This window comes from Stegodyphus dumicola, chromosome X2 (genome assembly GCF_044657685.1).
Source record: "Stegodyphus dumicola isolate Sdum_Otavi_A_Nest chromosome X2, ASM4465768v1".
Taxonomy (NCBI): Eukaryota; Metazoa; Arthropoda; class Arachnida; order Araneae; family Eresidae; genus Stegodyphus; species Stegodyphus dumicola.
This window is the reverse complement of record NC_140781.1, coordinates 107,150,728-107,169,545: the sequence shown is the minus strand read 5'-3', so window position 1 is coordinate 107,169,545 and position 18,818 is coordinate 107,150,728. Positions and strand designations below refer to the sequence as shown.

Genomic DNA, 18,818 nt, shown 5'->3' with positions numbered 1-18,818 from the left:
GGAAAGTAAATGAGAAACAATTTAAAGTAATTATAACTTTTCTCTACAGCTCTAGGTGCTCTTAAAACCCGTTGGTAATTATCCTGCACGCAAGGGTTATCTGCTTGAAGAGAGTGAAGGATGCCTGGGTGGAAGATTTTCTAAGGGAAACTGGCTCGCATTCACGTTACACATTGGGGCGGGGGCATGAAAATCAGCCACGCAGCCAGCCCGTTCGCATGGGATCAATCACAGATTGAAGTCCCAGCGTTCAATGATATTAACCACTTCGCTACTGATGGGACAATACATCACAAGGACAACGTTGATTGCAGAAAAAGGTACTTTTGGCTCGTCTGAATAACATGTATGGAAGAGGCTCGCAATATTAATACTGATATCATGAAATGAGCTAATGAAATTGTATAAAATATCAAATAAGTTTCTAGTATCGGATGACTTAAAATAATTACAATATTTACTTGAGATGAACACATTAGTATATGAAAAAGTCTTCGTTTCGGATATTATGTACAATCAATGTTATATTCTTCGTTCTATTTAAGATTCATGAATATATAATCTTTTTTGAGATACAGCAATGTAATTAATTGCTTCTCAGTCTCTCGCGGGGGGGGGGGTAAACCAAAGTTGCTCGAATTTATGTTGCGTCCGGCCATTCATGTATGCTGCCGTTAACTGAACTAATAAACACCGTCCTTTCAGAAATGTTCAAAAATTACAAAAACACGAAAAATACGAATTTTCTATATATTATGTTTGATAAAATAAGCAAATTTCTTTACATTTTATTAAAAATGTTATAGAGTTAAATACTATACAAACTAATGCGAATACCTAATTTGCATTAATATGAATCAATTTCAACACGAACACGGATTTCTATTTTGAATTAATATTTATTACATAGTTATCTATGTACAATGATAATATGAAAATGGTCAAACTTTTAATGATAAAATATGATCAATTTAGAAAATAAACATGCAGTGGTATTCCTATTACACCTAATAAAAGAAGACTTATTTAAAAAAAAAAAAAAAAGAAAAAAAGAAAAAGAAAGAAAGAAAAAATTAGCGGAGAGCAAAACCAGTTAAAAGACCAAACTGGAAGAGAACCAATTTGATTGATCCTGAAGAAGAAGGATGTGTCTCTGATAGCCCTCGAAGTCGGCAGTTTCATTCAAAATGCACGCTACACTGAGATAACTGTTTTGCCTAATTTCGGCTAAAAATTTTTTTGCGGAGGGCCCTTTGAATATCTTCCCCATTTTAAACTTAGATTATTCCAGCCTCTATAATAAGCCGTCGTTGTTATTTTTTAAACACTCGGGTTTGTTATATTAGTTGCCTTTTAGTCGATTATGGCACAGCATGCGAGGTCTATCAGCTTAAAGGAGGAATGCCTTCGTGGAGAACTTTCGAAGGGAAACTGAATCACATTACCCATGGAATAAACAACCTCCGAGAACTAGAAGGCGGTGAGAATAAAGGAATGAATTAAACGTCAAACTGTACACAAAAGTCCGCATTTCAAATAAATCATCTCAAACAACTCTAGCCCAGAAACAGCCGAATGGGTAAGAATTGTTGAATTATAGTTTAATCCGAGTGTAATCCCGGTTGGATGTGGGCGTTTTTGTGTTCTTTCACGAGTGTAAAGCGAAAACGAAGAAGTTGACGTTAAAACATCCTCCATGAAGGCATATAAACATTCGGGTGATTTTCCATAGCTGATTGACAAATAAATTCAAAGGAGGCGGAAAAAAGCAACTGAAAACGCTCGATTGGTTTTATCCTTATCACATAAACATTGGATGTACATTATTACATTTAGACCCATAAAGCTATAATGAATTTAATTAAAATTCTCTTAATGATATAGGCTAGTGTTAAGAGGCAATGGATTATCTGCTCTCAATCTGCTTTTACAGATACAGGCGAGAGATTACAGGATTAAAATAAGTGCATGATTGAAATAAAATCTACGCTTAAATTTAAAAAAAAAAAAAAAAAAAAAAAAACCTGATGCATTCTTACTTTTAATCGTATAAATACCCTTAATTCGGAGATTTTGATACTTAACAAGATTTTCGTGATTACTGAATTAAGTCCGTATGACTCAGAGTTGCAACTCAGATTGATCCATCAATTTGCACTGAATATGATAGAAAATAAGAAAATAAAGATCACTACACTGAACGTACAAGTAAAATATTCAGATAAGTAAAATATTCATCAGATTCAATATTAAATTAACACGCTTTTTAATAAATGCTAAAAACGAAAAAAAAAAATAGATTTAATAAGACAAAAAATTAATCTTTGATGACAATAATAAAAATATTTTCTATTTAAAATAAATGTTAATTCTTAAACTTTCAAAAGAATGCGTTATCAGTAATTACAAGAAAACAAATTGGAATCATATTTTGTAATTAAAACATTACCACAAGTCAAACGAAACTAACTTACATGCGTCTTCCTCTGAACTTTTAAGACTTCTAAGGCGATGCAGAAAGGGATTACCTTTTTATTGAATATATATATCAGTGGGTTTTAAGAAATAAATGATTTTTGACCAAGTTCCCGTCAAGTGACGTCAGCCTACAAAAATTCCCTATGCTGAGGACTTTTACATGTATTTTTACTGACGTTTTAAGCATCACTGATTCATTAGGAAGTTGCGGAAATGACGCATGCGCCGTTTCTAAAGCTTCAAGGAATGATGCGATGTTTGTAAACAAAGATGTGGAAACGCTAATTTTTAATTACAGCTCTTCTCTCTTTTCTTAGAACAGGTTCAGTAATTGAAAATGAATATACACAGTAAGGGGGAGGAAGTGAAAAATCAGACAAAGCGCGAAATTTCCTAACTGTAATTATTGAACAAACAGGCAATGCATCGTTTTGCAAGAAGAGGAATTCTGCATAACTAGCATAGGGTAAGAAGTCAACACAAGCAAGATGCGCAAAAATTTGCTAAAGCCCTATTTTCTAAACAGTACTGATAATTTGAATCTGAAGCTTTCAAAAATTTTTATAGCACTAAAATTATTTTTAATAGCCTTAAAAACCTTTTTCTTTGAAAAAATAATAATTAAAACTTAAAAACAAAAGATAGCGAAACATACAATACATATAATAAATTCATGTTCTGTTCAAAATGCATTTGACTTGCAAAAGACGACTTACCCCATTTTTTGGACGATGTTTGGTTGGTTACGGAAAAAGAACAGAAAGCTATCAAACCTACGCATAGTGATTCCATCGTGCAAGAATTTTTAAGGAAATATGGCTCGTATTCACGTTACATATTAGGATGGTTCGAAAAAAGGCAATTTTATTATCTTAATTACTGCACATATTAAACTAATTCTAATTAGCTTCTAATTTCTATTGCTTTAAACCTTCATACACTGTTAACTTTTCTTACCTTGTCTAGCATACATTTCGTGCTGCTTCTAGTTTTAATGCACAGTTACTCTTCCTTTAATTCTTAATCCCATTTAATTTTTTTCAGAAGTCTGTAAATTAAATTACTGAATTCGCCTTATTTTTATAAGTATGTAATATACTGTAAACCAAAGAGGAAATGATTTCATCACGGATAATTTTATTAGCAGCGTTGAAAAATTCGAATTTAATATTTCCAACGATAATAAATGAAATAACATTCATGAAAACAAATTTATTACATAATATTTACCGATAGCGACAGTAGTAGTACTAGCGAGATAATAGAAGCAAAGAATATTCTGTTTATTTAATAATGATAATGAAAAAGGTGAACGCTATATTTAGTCCGAGAATGGAGGATGGTTACAATATCACACAAACTGATAATGAAATTCCCCGCAACTAACACTTTTCCAAAGCTTCCGAGCTTTCAGATACTCCATTTTATAAGACCTTTCACAATTTTCAAGCTGCTTTTTACAAACTAACAGATAACGTAAAGAAACAACTAAACCAAACAACAAACTAAAAATGTTAAGCGGAAAAAGTGCACGATTTCTTTTCATAGCAAAAAATATTTATAGATTCTTTAGCATTAAAATTCAAAGGAAGCTATGAAATTGTTTTAAGAATCAAAAAGTGAATCTTCTATTACCGCTTCCTAAACTGAAATCATATGGCGACAGAAGATGAAGTAGGGCGACTTTGTCATTCAAAGAACATCAGAGAACACCAGAACATCCGAAGAACATCACAGCCAGAAGCCAAATACCAGTTACCAACAACAAACTTTCGACGCTGAATATGCAGTACTTTTTCCTACTAAACATTGGCTCTAGAAGAGCTGGAGGCCCAATAGCGGCCGAGCGGTACAAGTCGCTGAACACTGGTAGTTCAATCCGGGATTCGAATCCCGGCCAACAGGCTGGCTGCATGGCCTTTTCCGCTGTTTTCCCCATGTGTAACATGGATACGAACCAGTTTCCCTTATAGAGTCCTCCCCGAAGGCATCCTTTCAATTAGACAGATAGCCCTTGTGTGCTTTGCCTAATCAAAAGAGCTGGATTAACTATTAAGCAAAATAAGCGCGTGTTTAAGACAAAGAAGGTAAGCACCAAAAAAGTCCTTTGGGGCTCAAGAAAAGGGGACAACACAAAAAATTTACTATTGCTGGTTTTACTGTGTGGAATGTACAATGCAGCTAAGACCGACAGAGAAGGAATGGTGAGGGAAGCATAAATGTGTATAGGGGTAACCAAACTCTTCCTTTAAAGGTCTTAATCCGGTTCTGGATACTAGCAGCAAGCCACGTCTAATAATAGACACGGTTTTTGATTTTAAAATTCCGATAGATATAGTAACAGTCAATTAATATTAAGTATTGAAGAATCAACCCTATGAAACACAATTTTGATTTAACAATCTTTAGCGAATATCCCACTCTCTAAAGTAACGCAATTTATTTTAATCTAACAAGATTAAAAATGTCGATTTTTATTAAAATCTCCATTTAAATTTAACTCCAAAGAAATACTCTCACGTAAGAAAAAATATGCTTAAAATTTACATTAATAGACGCCTCTTTTATACTTACATTTTTCGAATTTACTCGAATTAAGTCTGAAAATAAAAATGGCAACATAGGACTTTCAATAGCCTTGATCTTTAGTCTCATACCATGTTTGAAACTAAAAGTGTTAAGTTGCTTAATAAAAAAGAGGGGAGGGGGAAATTTCTTTCGTTTTGTTCCTTGAAAATATAGAACCAATTTTCTTTCTCCAAAAGTATAGTGCTATAGTATCCAAAAGTATAGTGCTTTTTTTTTTTTTAAAGCACTATACTTTTTTTACATTTCTCTCTCCCCTAGAAATCCTTTGCCTCTTTCCCGCGTAAAAATGGAATTAGATGTAAAAATATGAATTTGCTTTTAAAAGTTCATACCCCTTAACTTTATCTGCAGTTATAAATGGCGTTTATTCATCCAATGTTACGGATGGGAAGTTTACAGCCGTCCAAATTATCCCTCCATTTCTTTAAAAACCTACTTAAATGCTATTAATTTAAATATTTTATGTGAAAAAGTACATCTATGCTTGAGAAATAAAACTTCCTATGTAATTAGTTTTAGTTTCGCGAAGTAAAACCACTGTTTTCTGCCCAAAATTGCATAAATGGCGGAAAGCAACTATTTGAATCACTTTCTTTAACCTTGTAGATAACTGAATTGTTATCGCGCATGCAACCTGGATTATCGCGATTTCATGTGTTTACTCGGATCGCGATGACGTCAGGATCCAAAATTCTTCAATTAGTTACATTCTGTATCTGAAAACAACGCAATCAAAATGTTTACATGTTTATTTAAAATACTGAGGGGTATATAGAATGAGAATGTTGATCATCCGGGAGAGGACTTTACTGGAGAAAAATGAAACTTATGCCCAAAATAGTCGAAGACTATAATTAATTCAACGAAAACTATTACAATTGAAAGTACTCTATTACAAATGAAAACTATTACATTCCAATTGAAAGAAGAAGAGTAACACATAATGGCATTATCCTCCTTTTAAATATAAAAATAATTTTCTTATTTAAGCTTTAAATGATACGGTGAAAAACTGGTAGGTTGGATCCTATACTTCCTAGGAATTGAAATGATATACCAGATATTTTCTGCTACAGCACAACATGCACAAGCAATTTTTCTAGAAAGATATACGCCAACTTTGATACTTCCAAACAAGAAAATACTTTCATCATTAGCTCATTAGGTCTTATCCTTTTATACAGCAGCCTCACCTGCGGCCGAGTGGTAAAATCTCTGAATACTGTAGTTTCAACTTGGGTTCGATTCCAGGCGAACGGGCTGGTTGCATGGGCGGATTCGTGATTTTTCCTATGTGTAATGTGTATACGAGCCAGTTTTCCTTAAAAAGTCCTACCCGAAGGCATTCCTCCTCTTAGGCAGATAGCCCTAGTGTGCTTTGGCATAATCAATTAAACCAAAAAAAAAAAAAAGAAAGAAAGAAAAAAAACCTTTAGACAGCAAACTTGCGCCAAAGAATTTTTTTTTTTCCGAAAGATAATGCGTTAACATTGCTTATTAGACATCATTAAATCAAATGTGTTGTTCTTAAATGACAATGTTATTGTTCACAAAGTAAGTAATATCAATAAAAAGTTTTTTAAGTCATCATTCCCTTTCGTTCTTTGTTTTACTGTGGATATTTTTCTTAGGTTTAGAAAAATTTTACCATAACTGAAATGAGTTGATGATAAAAGTAAGTTTCCTAGCTGGAAGTACCAAGCTGACGGCGTGTCTTTCTAGAGAAAATTGTTTGGCGCATGTTGTCCTAAAACGGAAAAGGTTAGGTTTAGATTAAGGTTAAGTTTGTATTTAAACAGAGTTCTTCCACTCATTTTTTGCAGTCTTCAATCGGGATTATATTTCATAGTGTGATTAACGTGTCATTATTTTCTTGAATAACGGCATTTGTGGGAGACTGCGGCAGGGGGTACACTACAGGCATTTTTCACAGACAAAACTAGCCCCGATTTAAATATCGCAGTATACGAGTGATTGATTAAAAATCGACTGTTCATATCATATTCCTACTTGCAGACTTATCTCCTTTTATAAATGCAACAAATTCTCTGAAATATGTGCACGATGACACTAGATTAATATTTACAAAGTACGCGGTCTGCCTAACTGGCTACCCACATGCGGTGCCCAGGTTTTCCGACGAGTAACGTGAATATGAGTTAGTTTCTCTTAAAAAGGCCTCCGAACGAGCCTTCCTTCTGAGGCTCGTATACTTTGTCTTAATCAACCAATCAATTTTTCTAATTAAAGCTGCTGTAAGATTTGACAACAAAGTCTGCAAAGACTCAGCATATGCAACATTTGGAAGAAACTGCTTTCACGAATTTTGAGTAGTTAAATTACGTATCTAGGTTCTGTGAGATTTCCTTCCTTTTGGAGAAGTTGACTTACACGCACCTTAGCACATAACTCAATTTTTCCCTATTGGCGTAAAAAATTGCGGCCCACCAATGCTTCTGGAAAAATATGCTTCAAGAGAAAATTCTCCGTTGTGTTTCACATTCGTCGGTGTGATACCAGCAAAAATCTCTGCCAATTGCGCCCACTAGTACTCGAGCGGTAAGACCGCTAAGCATTGATAGTTGGATCACGATTCAAATTTCGACTGACCGCATAGGATTTTTCGTAGTTTTTCTTCATATGTAACGCTAACGCCAATACAAGCCAGTCTCCCCTGCAAAATCCTCCCCGAAAACATACCTTCCCTTGCGCAGTTAACCCTTGCGTATTCTACCATAATTAAGTCCAATCTACATTACTGCAAGCTTCTAACCTGAAAGATCACGTAGCTACTTTTGTGAAGTTGTGTACGCTCTTTTACTTCCTAATTTACAATCAATCGATTTCAGGGCAACAACGTAGCAAAACATTCATAATGATACAAGTAATCACATAGCACAGCTATAGAAAAGCTAGAATACCGTCATAATAAATAAACTAATTTTAGAATAGTCTAATCGGTCGGAGAATCGAACAGAAAATACTATTTATTGATTTATTTATAAATTTTATTATTACACACATGGTACTAAATGAATGAATTTTATTTTGCTAACAGTTATGAAAACTCCAGAATTTCGTCGTAGTATCAATTTTATGATTTAAAATTCTTAAAATGGCAGTAAACTCAAATATAAAAAGAATATCAAACATACTATTATCGCATTTCGCCACGTATTTTTCCCTTATTTTTCATTAATTTTATCGTACGAAAATCGAAAGGGGTAAAATTATGCGAATGATTTAATTTCCGAAGGACGCAGTTACAGCAAGAACGTAACAAATGAAAATTAGTTATGGATAAAGTACTGGTAATTATCACAATACTATTAAAAGAAACCTACATTCCATTAAGAACATACAGTAATATTAGCATTACAATACACAATAAGATATCTCCATTTCCTGTATATTCTCCTCCAATATAACTTGAATCTCGGCAATTCTTATTTTTTTCTCTGCTACTCCTTAGGCCTCAGATCAATCATAATTAGAGAACGTGAATGTGCCGCTGATTCAACGGAATCATCGACTGAATATCAGTTCATGCTTGCTTCGTTTGACTGGTCAGTTTGTATTAGGCTAGCTAAAAAGTTCAGCAGTTAGAAGGGAAAGGTTCACCGTGACCTTCGCAGGTAGTTTCCGAGGGTTTGTCTTTGTTAGTAAGAAGAAAACAATCACTACGTGGATGAACCCATTTTAAAATTTGGGGGAGTTCATTCTCTGAATGCATTCAGGAAGAGGAAAATTACGCGACTATTTTTAAAACTTGGCGCTAAAAAGCTATTGGAAGGAAGACCCACGAGGAAATACGGTATTTTATTTTGTAAATACCACACTTTTAATCACGTTTCCGTTTTAAAAAAACCTGCAACTGAAAAATTAGTTGCATTCGTCACAGACTCGAAAAATTAATACTAAAAATCACTTTGCTTTAAAAGCAAAATGTTTTATTTACCTGAATCTACAGAAACATCTCTATATTTTAAACGTGTGAACTTCTATCCAGCTGAGTGTTTCATTCAGCGCTACTGAGAAACAAGGAAGGGAAACTGAAAATGAAATTAACAGATCCACGGCTTTGTTCAGTACTTTTGAAATCATAATCTAGCATATTCTGGGTCAACGAACTAACAAGTCCCTTTTTCTGTTTATCCAGCGTGACTCATCTATAGACGGAAGTGCGACCTAAGCAGGTAATTATGAGACTAACCTTTAAAAGTTTGATCTGTGGGAGAAGGGATGAAAAAGAACAAAAGATAAATTACCACAAGATAAATCCAAATCCTGAAAGCCTCGTTAGTGTTAGATCGACTTATTTTCAGAAAAAGATGAAAAAAACTGTTTACTTTTCCCTAGAACTCACGATATAAATGCTACGTACTCCGATCACGTCTTTTCCTGATAAAGCATGTTTATGATCGACAGTGAATGAGTCATCAGCGTGGTGTCTATGAATATATTCGAGCATTTCACAGAAAGAAAACGTCATAACTCTGATATCAGTTCTAATAGGCTAAATTTGAAATCGCAGCAGAATGACTATGCCAGCGTAAAAACTACAAATGATACATCATATGCAAATTTAAAATGTTGCTAATTTTTTATTTCGCAACATTCGGACAGTCTATTTTGCTATTTTCTTTATCACTTAATTTATCTTTTTAACATTATTGCACATGAACATTTGATGAACATCAATCCCGCAACCTAATCATCTAATTTTAAATATTAACGAAACCTCCATTTCGTATGCTAAACTAATTCTGCATATAACAATAACTTTCTATAAGCTAACTTAAAAAACCACTAAAAAATAAAATATGCCACAAATTTAATTTAATCGTATGTTTGCTACAAATTTAAACTGCAGTAATTTTCACTACGTGCTAAAACTGCATCGAGGGAAGTGAACATTTATTTAAACAACAAAGATCTCTAATTAAATTACCCCTTTTATAAATTCATAAGGCGAATTATTCCATAGTTCAAAATTTTATTAGTAAAGAAATGTATCTGAAGTCCTCATTTCCATCTGTAAAACTCTAGGTATTATAACTCTTATTCACATCTTTCTCTGTAGATCATAGTATTTGAGATTTCGCATACTTTCGAGGTATTCCTTTTTATTTGAACAAAAGTTTCACAGTTCAGTATGCAAGAATTTCAATTCAAAGAACCATAATAAACTTTAAATAATACCCTCAAAATAAAAAAAATAAATAAAAAAAAAAAAAGCCAACATAAGAGTGGACTGAACTAGAGCTTTCTAAGGAAAACTGGCTCATATTCATGTTCAGCGAAAACATCTATGCAGCCACCCCATTTGCAAACTTTTTAACCAAAGTCAAACTAACAGTATTCAGCGGTCTTATCTACTAAGTCGCCGAAGGGTAGCAAATGGATAAGACCGCTAAGCAGTAGTTGCACGGCCAAGATTGAAACGGTGGCGAACGGACTGTCTGCTTGAGCATTTCCTGGTTTTCCACATGTGAAACACGTGAATATATGAATTTTCCTAGAAGTTCGCCACGAAAGCATCCTATCCCTAATCCAAATACACTTGTGCACTCTGATGTGACGTTCAACCAATATTCTTATCATTAGCCGGCGCCTCCACCTAGATAAAGATGTTCATACAGTGCCTATGAGAAAACTTTCAAGACAATATCAAAAATAGCATCATTTATGTTAAGACAAGTGAAGTAAAACACATTATTTGCGATGTTTAACAAAGTGTTACAACAAAACAGCATCAAATAGAATTAAAGGAAATAAACTTACAAAAGTAATAAAAGGGAATAAAAAACGAGGCTGCGTATATTATTTGGGGGGGGTGAAAAATAATTTACATGCCTTACATTTAATATATAATAAACCTATACTATAAAAATATTGCAATAAAAAGGGAAAACTGTATCTCAAATAATTCTAGTTTGTCTGTTATGCTAAGTCTATATTTCTTATGGCGACCGAAATATCATTTTTAAATAACCAAATCCCTTAGCCATTATAGAAATTTAAGCTAAAACCATCATTTCTACCGAACACATCAAATTATTATTCTCAGTAAAACGAATCTGTTTGTTCGTTTGATTACTTCACACACGCAACAGTTAAAAAACAGCAAATCCGTTCTGTTAGACTTTGAAAGAGCAGAGAAGAATCCCCCTAGAATTAAAACTTGTAGGGCGCCGATTTTAAATGATTCAAATGAACATTTTAAATATTATTCGGATTTAGAATATTTGTGCCGGATTCAGTTTCACACAACTATATGGGCTTCCTTAACAGAATATTTGTCGTTCCCCGTATGTATAACGTCAGCACGGATTAGTTTCGCTTAGAAATTCCTCCTACAGGAGGAATAATACAGGAGATACCGTAGAGAGCGCTTTGCGGTAATAAAATAATATAAGAATCAATGCAAAAACTATGCCTTACGTAAGACTTGAATCCAAACGTAGAAGTGCCGACATATTTATTTTTTAATGAGGTTTCCGGTTAGCAATTCAGTTTTTAATATTGAGACAATACAAGTATGGCTTTTAACATCTAGAAACATTGACTCACTGTAAGTTTTCAAGATTTCTTATCACATTAGTCATCGTTATCACAAATACCACGTATCACGAAAACCCACAGCTATGTCTCATAGCATAGCAAGCACTTTAACACTTTAAACGAATACATACTTTGTCAAATGACGCTTGTTAGGAGAATAAAAGGTAAATGCAAGATATTTACAGCAATTAATGATTATGAAAAATAAGGAAAAGGCCAAATTAGATTAATAAGAAATAAATTTTTGAAAATTTTCTTTTCAAAAAGATGTAAGCGTAAATAAAATTTATGATAATTCCAAAACAAAATGGGATATTTAAGGTTAAAAGTACGCCTCGTGTTAATGTAACAGGAGATGGACATGTAGTCAACTAATTAGATATTAAATTTAGATTTAGACTATAAAAGAAATAAATACGAATTTGGAAAATTTCAAAATATAATCGGATAACTAATGCTAAAAGTTTGCCTCACTGTTAATGTTTAACAAGTGATGTTTAACATGTCGTCAGCGGACATGCAGAATATGGATGCTAATATTTACGGCGTTTAATGAAATGCACTAGAGAAGTAAATACAGTAAAGAGATCAAATTCGCAACAAGTTTATGGCTTCCTTTAAGGTGCATATGTTTGTGTTGCACAATTAGGCGCATGTCACCCATCTATTAAAACGTATCTAGAATAAGGACAATTATTTTTGTGTTAATGCCGCCACAAAAAACACCGACAATTAACGTTCAGCTACTGAAAGGAGAGACTCGAAAAATCAACACAATGTTGCAAACTTGGGACAAATAACACCTGTCACCCAATCTAGGGTTAAATGCCGTAGATTCTAATCTATAAATGGATCTAGAAAAAGGGGTTGTCACTTTGAAGGAGAAACTTTTGTTCAGAATGTTGGGATTACAGTGTGCAACATTCGTCGCAGATGTTTCTGCTGGGCTTACCAAGAGCGAATAGCAAAGGTTTAATTCAGGACAGCTTGTTCCAGTTAGGCTCGGAGTGACCGTTCTGGTGCCGTATATGCAGATACTTTTTTTTTTTTTTTTTTTTTTTTGAACGGCGAGCATTTTTTTTTTTATAATCTTAAATTTTCTAAAACTTCTTTCATATTAAGCAATGGTAACCAGCAACGTTAAAAATATGTTGAACACAGTTTCCGAATTCCCACTCAACTGAAATAAACTGCGTTCTCTAATTATCGTAAAAGACCTTATTTGGTTTAGCGACTAGAATTATTGAAATAGTGTGGTTTTTAAACTAGATATTTCTGAAGGAGCATTTACATCATTTGGATATTTCGGTACTTACGGAAAATCCCGTCGACCGATTTTGCCTATTAAAGAAAAGACACAAAACTACGCGATTTTTCGCCAAAAATGAAAAAGTAGTCTTCAAACGCACTGGGTTTGGTTGTAACCTTGATTACATGTGTTAGTTATTATTCTTGTGTACAGACTCCTTTTTCCTCCCTCTATCACGCATTTTCGAACAGCGTTGCCAGAAATTTTTCAACTGAAGTAGCAAAAGTAGACTAAAAAAGTCGCAAATGACGTCAGAGATCATGAGATTTTTGTGAAGTCATAAGTACGCATGCTCACATAACCTCTGACGTCATCACAAATTTACAGTTTATTGATTCTGTAATTTACAGACTGTATTCGATTGTTAAGTCTTTTTAATTGCGTATCTTAGCTTTAACGAAAATTTTAAAACTGTGTTGCTCATTTTCAATTGTTTAAACATCCATTTCTTTTTAAAATTAATTCTCATTTAATTTAGGTTTCTGTTCTTAAATTAATTTGCGGATATCCCTTCTTAAGAGATTCCTCACGTTTAGACAGTTAGCGCTTTTGTACCATATTGTAAAGATCAACCAAATTTTTTTTTTTTTTTTTTTGGATTTTTTTAGTTTACGGGAACGTACGCGAAGACTATCTGCCTACATGGGGAGTAATGCCTTTGTGGATGGCCTTTTTTAAAGGAAATTGGCTTATGTTCACGTTACACACAGGGTTTGGTTTATTTGATTATGGCAAAGCACGCTAGAGCAACTTCCTAAGGAAAAGGATGCTTCATGGTAGGCTCTGTATGGGAAACTAGCTCATTATCCATGTAACACATGGCGAAAACGCCGATGCAGCCAGTCCGTTCATCTGTAAACGAACCTAAGTCGAACTACCACTGTTCAGCGACTTTACCGCTAATATCCCATACAGCTAGCCCGTTGGTCGGGATTCGAATTACCAGAGTTCAGCGATCTTACCTCTCGGCCGCTAGTGGGCTTGCGAGATTTTGCACAGTATTTTCTTCTACACCCCAGGGCAAGGTTGCAGAAAATAGAGTCGTTTAAATATCTCCTTCTAATAAGTTTTTTAGAATTCGCTATCAAAAGGAATGTAAAATATTGGTTGTAATCCTACTAACGTTTGAAAAACAGTTACAAAACTCAGTTGTTGATGTGCGAAGCTGGAGTTGGCCAAAGTGATTTATCTGAAGTCATAGTCTCATTTTGACTTGAGATAATATCGCAAGCAATTAAAGTTACTTAAAAACTAATTAATATCAAAGGATTTATTTACGCAATTTTAATAATATATTTCTTAAAATAATCTCACAAAAAGTATTTATAAAGAATGGCAATGTATGCATGAAGAGTAACAGATTTTTACTTTGCAAATTCCTTTTTCATATCTCCTTATGTTTAAGAAGTGAATATGAATAGATAAACAACGTTAGCTTGAGTAAAATCAGTTCCATACCTATTTTAAACACTTCAAGATAGTGAATGTGTTCAAACTAATGCCAAAATAACATAAATAAAACATACACAAAAGAACTACACAGCCAGACTTAATGACATCTCAGACGAAAACTTGCCAACGGCAGTCAAATTTAGTAGGGAACTTGGAAACCCTTCTCTCTTCCCGTGAGAGTATTGCCAACTGTTTGATACATAAATGTTGTTTAGTAATGAAAACTTAATTTTTCTGCTCTGAACTCGGCAGTCATGCCCACATGATCCGGGACAGATGGAGGGACTAAAAAGTAAGTCTCGCATTTTCTCGCTATTTTAAAGCTAAAAAACTAAAGTGCATTTTCCGCACGGTGCTACAAGACAAATTTATGCCATGCAGAAATATTTCGGAAAAGAAGCAGGTATGAAATTAAAGCATACAGAAGATCTTTAATTATTATAATATATCCGGTAGCCAGGGGTACGGAATCTTATTCGTTCTCTGTCAAACAACTACTATTAATGCTTTGTTGGCATATTTACATCGTTTATGCAAGCGGCAGCATCTAAAAACACGTGCTAATTGATGTTAAGCTTTATAGTTTTACACCAGAATCAGATTTCAGTTACTTGAAATTGTAAAACAATTATTCGTCTTTAGTAACATATTCTAGTGCGACAAACTATTCGTATAGTAAATAGGTACAAAAGTTCAAAGACATACAAAGTAAATTTTATCAAACTTCAAAATAATATGTACCATTTTATTGTGTCCTTTACACAGCACGCAATTTAAGCAAATTTCTTAATAATTATAATAAAAGCTTTTAAATAAATTCCAAATCATAGATAAGCAATATGCATACTAATTTGACCGCTTTTCCCGCTCTTTTCATGCGTGTTTAAGCAATAATAAGTTTCAAGGAGCATTTTTAAACAGTTTCCGTGACAGATGTTAACCACATGAACTTACTCGCGATTATTTACAGTCACAAATGCTGTCTTATAATATATGCATAGAGATTTATTTCTAATATTCTGAGAAATGTTGTAAAAAATGAAGGATTAAAAAAAATGGGTCCTGAATTAAAAAACAAAGATTAAATCAAATACAAGGGGAAAAGGTTGTAGGTTGTATTGTTTTACTGTTCACATCTAAAGGTTTAAATTTCAAAATACGTTTTGAAAATCCTTTTCTTTATTTGTTTTTGTCTTTTCAGAATTCAGACCGTTGTAAACTATGACATAATTCTTCCTAAACATAAGCATAGAACTCAAAACTGGGAAATATTTTAATAAGCTAATTTCATATGATCTAGAATATGAAACTTTCTCAAACAATATTTCTTGTTCAAAGTCCCACTTACTGGTAACAATATTTTAAATATTAAGACATAAAAGAAACTCAAAAGTAAACAAGCATTTATAAACAATTATTCCAAAGTAAACAATCATTTCTAAACGATAATATTAATTCTTATCTCCCCCCTTTTAACACTGTTTACAAAATACCAATACACATGATTTTCTTGAAGTTCGAAACTATATACGTCTATTTCCTATGAATAAAGTAAGGGAAAATAGAACACATAAGAAAGTTGATAAGCTTGACATTTGTTAACTGCCTTATTTAAATTTAATAATAAGTAAATGAAACTCTAACGAAGCTGCAATCGTCGATAATTTCTTGGTTATTTGTGCTAATTTTTATCTTGAACTATTTATTTGTTTACTGCTTCTGTAATAGGTGTAAGTAGCGATTTCTTTAACGAAGAAAAAGTAATTTTAGAATATATATTCAGAATTTAACATTTGCATGATCCAGTTTCTCTAACAAAATAATGGGCTAACAAAAAAATGAAAATGACTAGTTGCTTGGAAGAATAATTTTGTCATTTGAAACTTTTAACTTATTTCATTCACTTGACTATACACAAAAACGGATAGCATATATTCATTCTACAAGCTTCATTCAAAAATAAAATAAAAATATGTTAAAGAGGTAAAATTCTAAAACGATACCTCAAGACACCATGTTTCTTGTCAGCTGAGTAGTGCCACAAACATTCACGTGAAGAAAAATGTGCGTCCGTCCATTCCTAAACACGCGTTTCAGCAGCGAGGTAAATGCAGCCTTAAACAAGACAAAAGTAAAGCAGCCCAGTTTCAGGCTAAGTTTCATGTCCTTTTTGTAAGGTGCTGCCACCTGGTATTAAATTAGAGAACTATTGTTGACTGAGAGTATTATTAATGCAGTAAATTGTGGGAGACTAGAAACTGGGGGCGGGGACTATATTTTCTTCATTCAGTTTTTTCTTTTGGGGGGGGGGGGATTTTTTAAACATTATACTAATTTCTTGTCTTTTGTATAAATATTTTTTCTTTTATTCTTAATTTTTTATCAATTATACTTCTTGGCATGAAATAAAAGATTTTAGCGACAAATCTCAAAACTGAATCTCCTAAACATATTTTAATCAGTTTAATATTTAAATTATTATATTTGAATTTTTCATACCGTTTCGCCCTACCATTAATGTGGGTGTAATATTTATGAACTATATGTAAAAAATACGATTTACAGCAACAACTGATAAAGAGTAGAACTTAATGCCAACAATATTTTAGAAGTCTTAATTGCAATATATGAGTTGAAAATTACATTAAATGTATACAAATATTTCATAATAACTTAACTCATTATACAAAACAAATATAAATTATGATAGCACTTGCAAACATTGCAAATGTTTTTAAATATTTTCCCATATTTATACACCACAGCCTTTAATTATTAAGACCTTTTTATTTTAACGGAAGTCTCATGAGTGCAATATAATTCAGTTTATTAACGTTATATGTCTCAAGTATCGATGTTATTCAATTTTTTTTTTTAAAAAATCGGTTCACTACCTAAATAAATTATAAAATACATTAGTAGATAGCCATGAACTGACTAATAAATATTCCAATTCATTTTTAACGAACATTTTGGTGAAGTGAAATATTTTAGGAATCTAACCCGAAATTTGGTGAGAGGGAGGGAAAAAAATTATAATTAGTTTGCTAATTTTTTTTTTTTATTATTTTTTTTTTACCTTCTGAAGAAGGACCTGCGTCTGATCGCCCTTGAAATTCTTAAAAAATCTATGATAAGCAAAGACTGCTAATAAACCTAATTTCAAACATTACACAAAATTATCTTAAATTATGCTTGCATATTCGTCTTCATTTTCCGTATGATGATCATTGTATCGTTATTTAAAAGAAAATTTAAATTAAAAAAAGTAAAATAAAATAAACCTATTAAAGACAGACATGTGTGTAAAATTTTGGGAACTTTCGGACTAACTCTTATTTTGTTATGGCATTCAAACCTGTATCCTACATTATCAACTGTACGAAAAGCTTTCAGATGTTACTCTGTGTCAGAGCCTACTTGAACACCTTATTTGAACAAAGGTTCAATCTACATTTCAAATCTTAAATTACTCTTAACAATTTTTGTATTCTTGTTAGTATTTTCGTTTGAGATATTTTGACTAGACAGTGAAGTTGCGAACTTAGTTTCCCAAACAATTTGACGTTTTTGTTCTGTATCATTGTAGAAAGTAGCAGGAATAAATTATTGTTAATATTTAATTTTAGAGAGGAAAACGAGAATATATATATATATATATATATATATATATATAATTTTGATGTAACTCAATTAGGCATTGTTTTAAATTTTCAACGACAGAGGGCGAGACATGCTTCTGAGCAGTTTGTTCTGGTTGCTTTACTGCAATAGGTTTCATACAGAAGTAAAAAAAGAATTTTTACTTCTGTATAAAATATATTGCCACAGTTACCCAACCTTGTTTAACTCACTGTTGTTTACGACAAAATTTTCATATTACTTTAAACGCTAAGGTGCATTAATAGTTACTGGATGTGATGGATCCTATGCACTACCTCAAAAGATTAATTGAGAAGTGTGTATTAATGTCAAATCATTAGCTTTTTAGTCTGTTAAAACTCATAGTATTCCTCCCCATCAATCACTCTTTCCAAAAAAATTCTAAATTATTTTTTAAACATTAATTGAAAGATTTTTTTTATCTCTTTTCTTTCCCTCCCCTTTTTTTGGTTGCAAATAAATTACACCAAGGAGTCTTTTCATAACTACCGTTCCCCAACCTGTAGAACTGAGTGAGCCTGAATAATGAACAATCACTCATGGGGAGCTGGATCATGCACGTGCTTAGGGTATCGAGAAAAAGGGTGCACCACGAAAATGTGCTCAGGTATTTAGGAAAATAGAGGGGCACCAAAATATTTCCTATTGCTAGTCGTGCTTAGGTATCGAGAAAAGGGTGCACCATGAAATAGTCCTCAGGTATTCAGGAAAGGGGGCACGGTTCCTATTAAGGGGGCACAGTTTCTATTGCCAGTTTCACCAT

At 32.9% G+C, this 18,818-nt stretch overlaps 1 protein-coding gene and 1 long non-coding RNA gene across 2 annotated transcripts in view; one reads left to right on the top strand and one right to left on the bottom strand.

Moving 5' to 3' along the window:
- The window catches only part of LOC118191050 (flavin-containing monooxygenase 5-like), a 61,132-nt gene extending 44,599 nt beyond the window's left edge, over positions 1 to 16,533 (bottom strand). The window contains exon 1 of the mRNA XM_035361838.2: positions 16,396 to 16,533. The gene's annotated coding sequence lies outside the window, so the exon portion shown is untranslated. The remainder of the gene's footprint in view (positions 1 to 16,395) is intronic.
- The window catches only part of LOC118202871 (uncharacterized), a 174,423-nt gene continuing 170,116 nt past the window's right edge, over positions 14,512 to 18,818 (top strand). The window contains exon 1 of the long non-coding RNA XR_015039033.1: positions 14,512 to 14,684. This is a non-coding gene — a long non-coding RNA (uncharacterized LOC118202871). The remainder of the gene's footprint in view (positions 14,685 to 18,818) is intronic.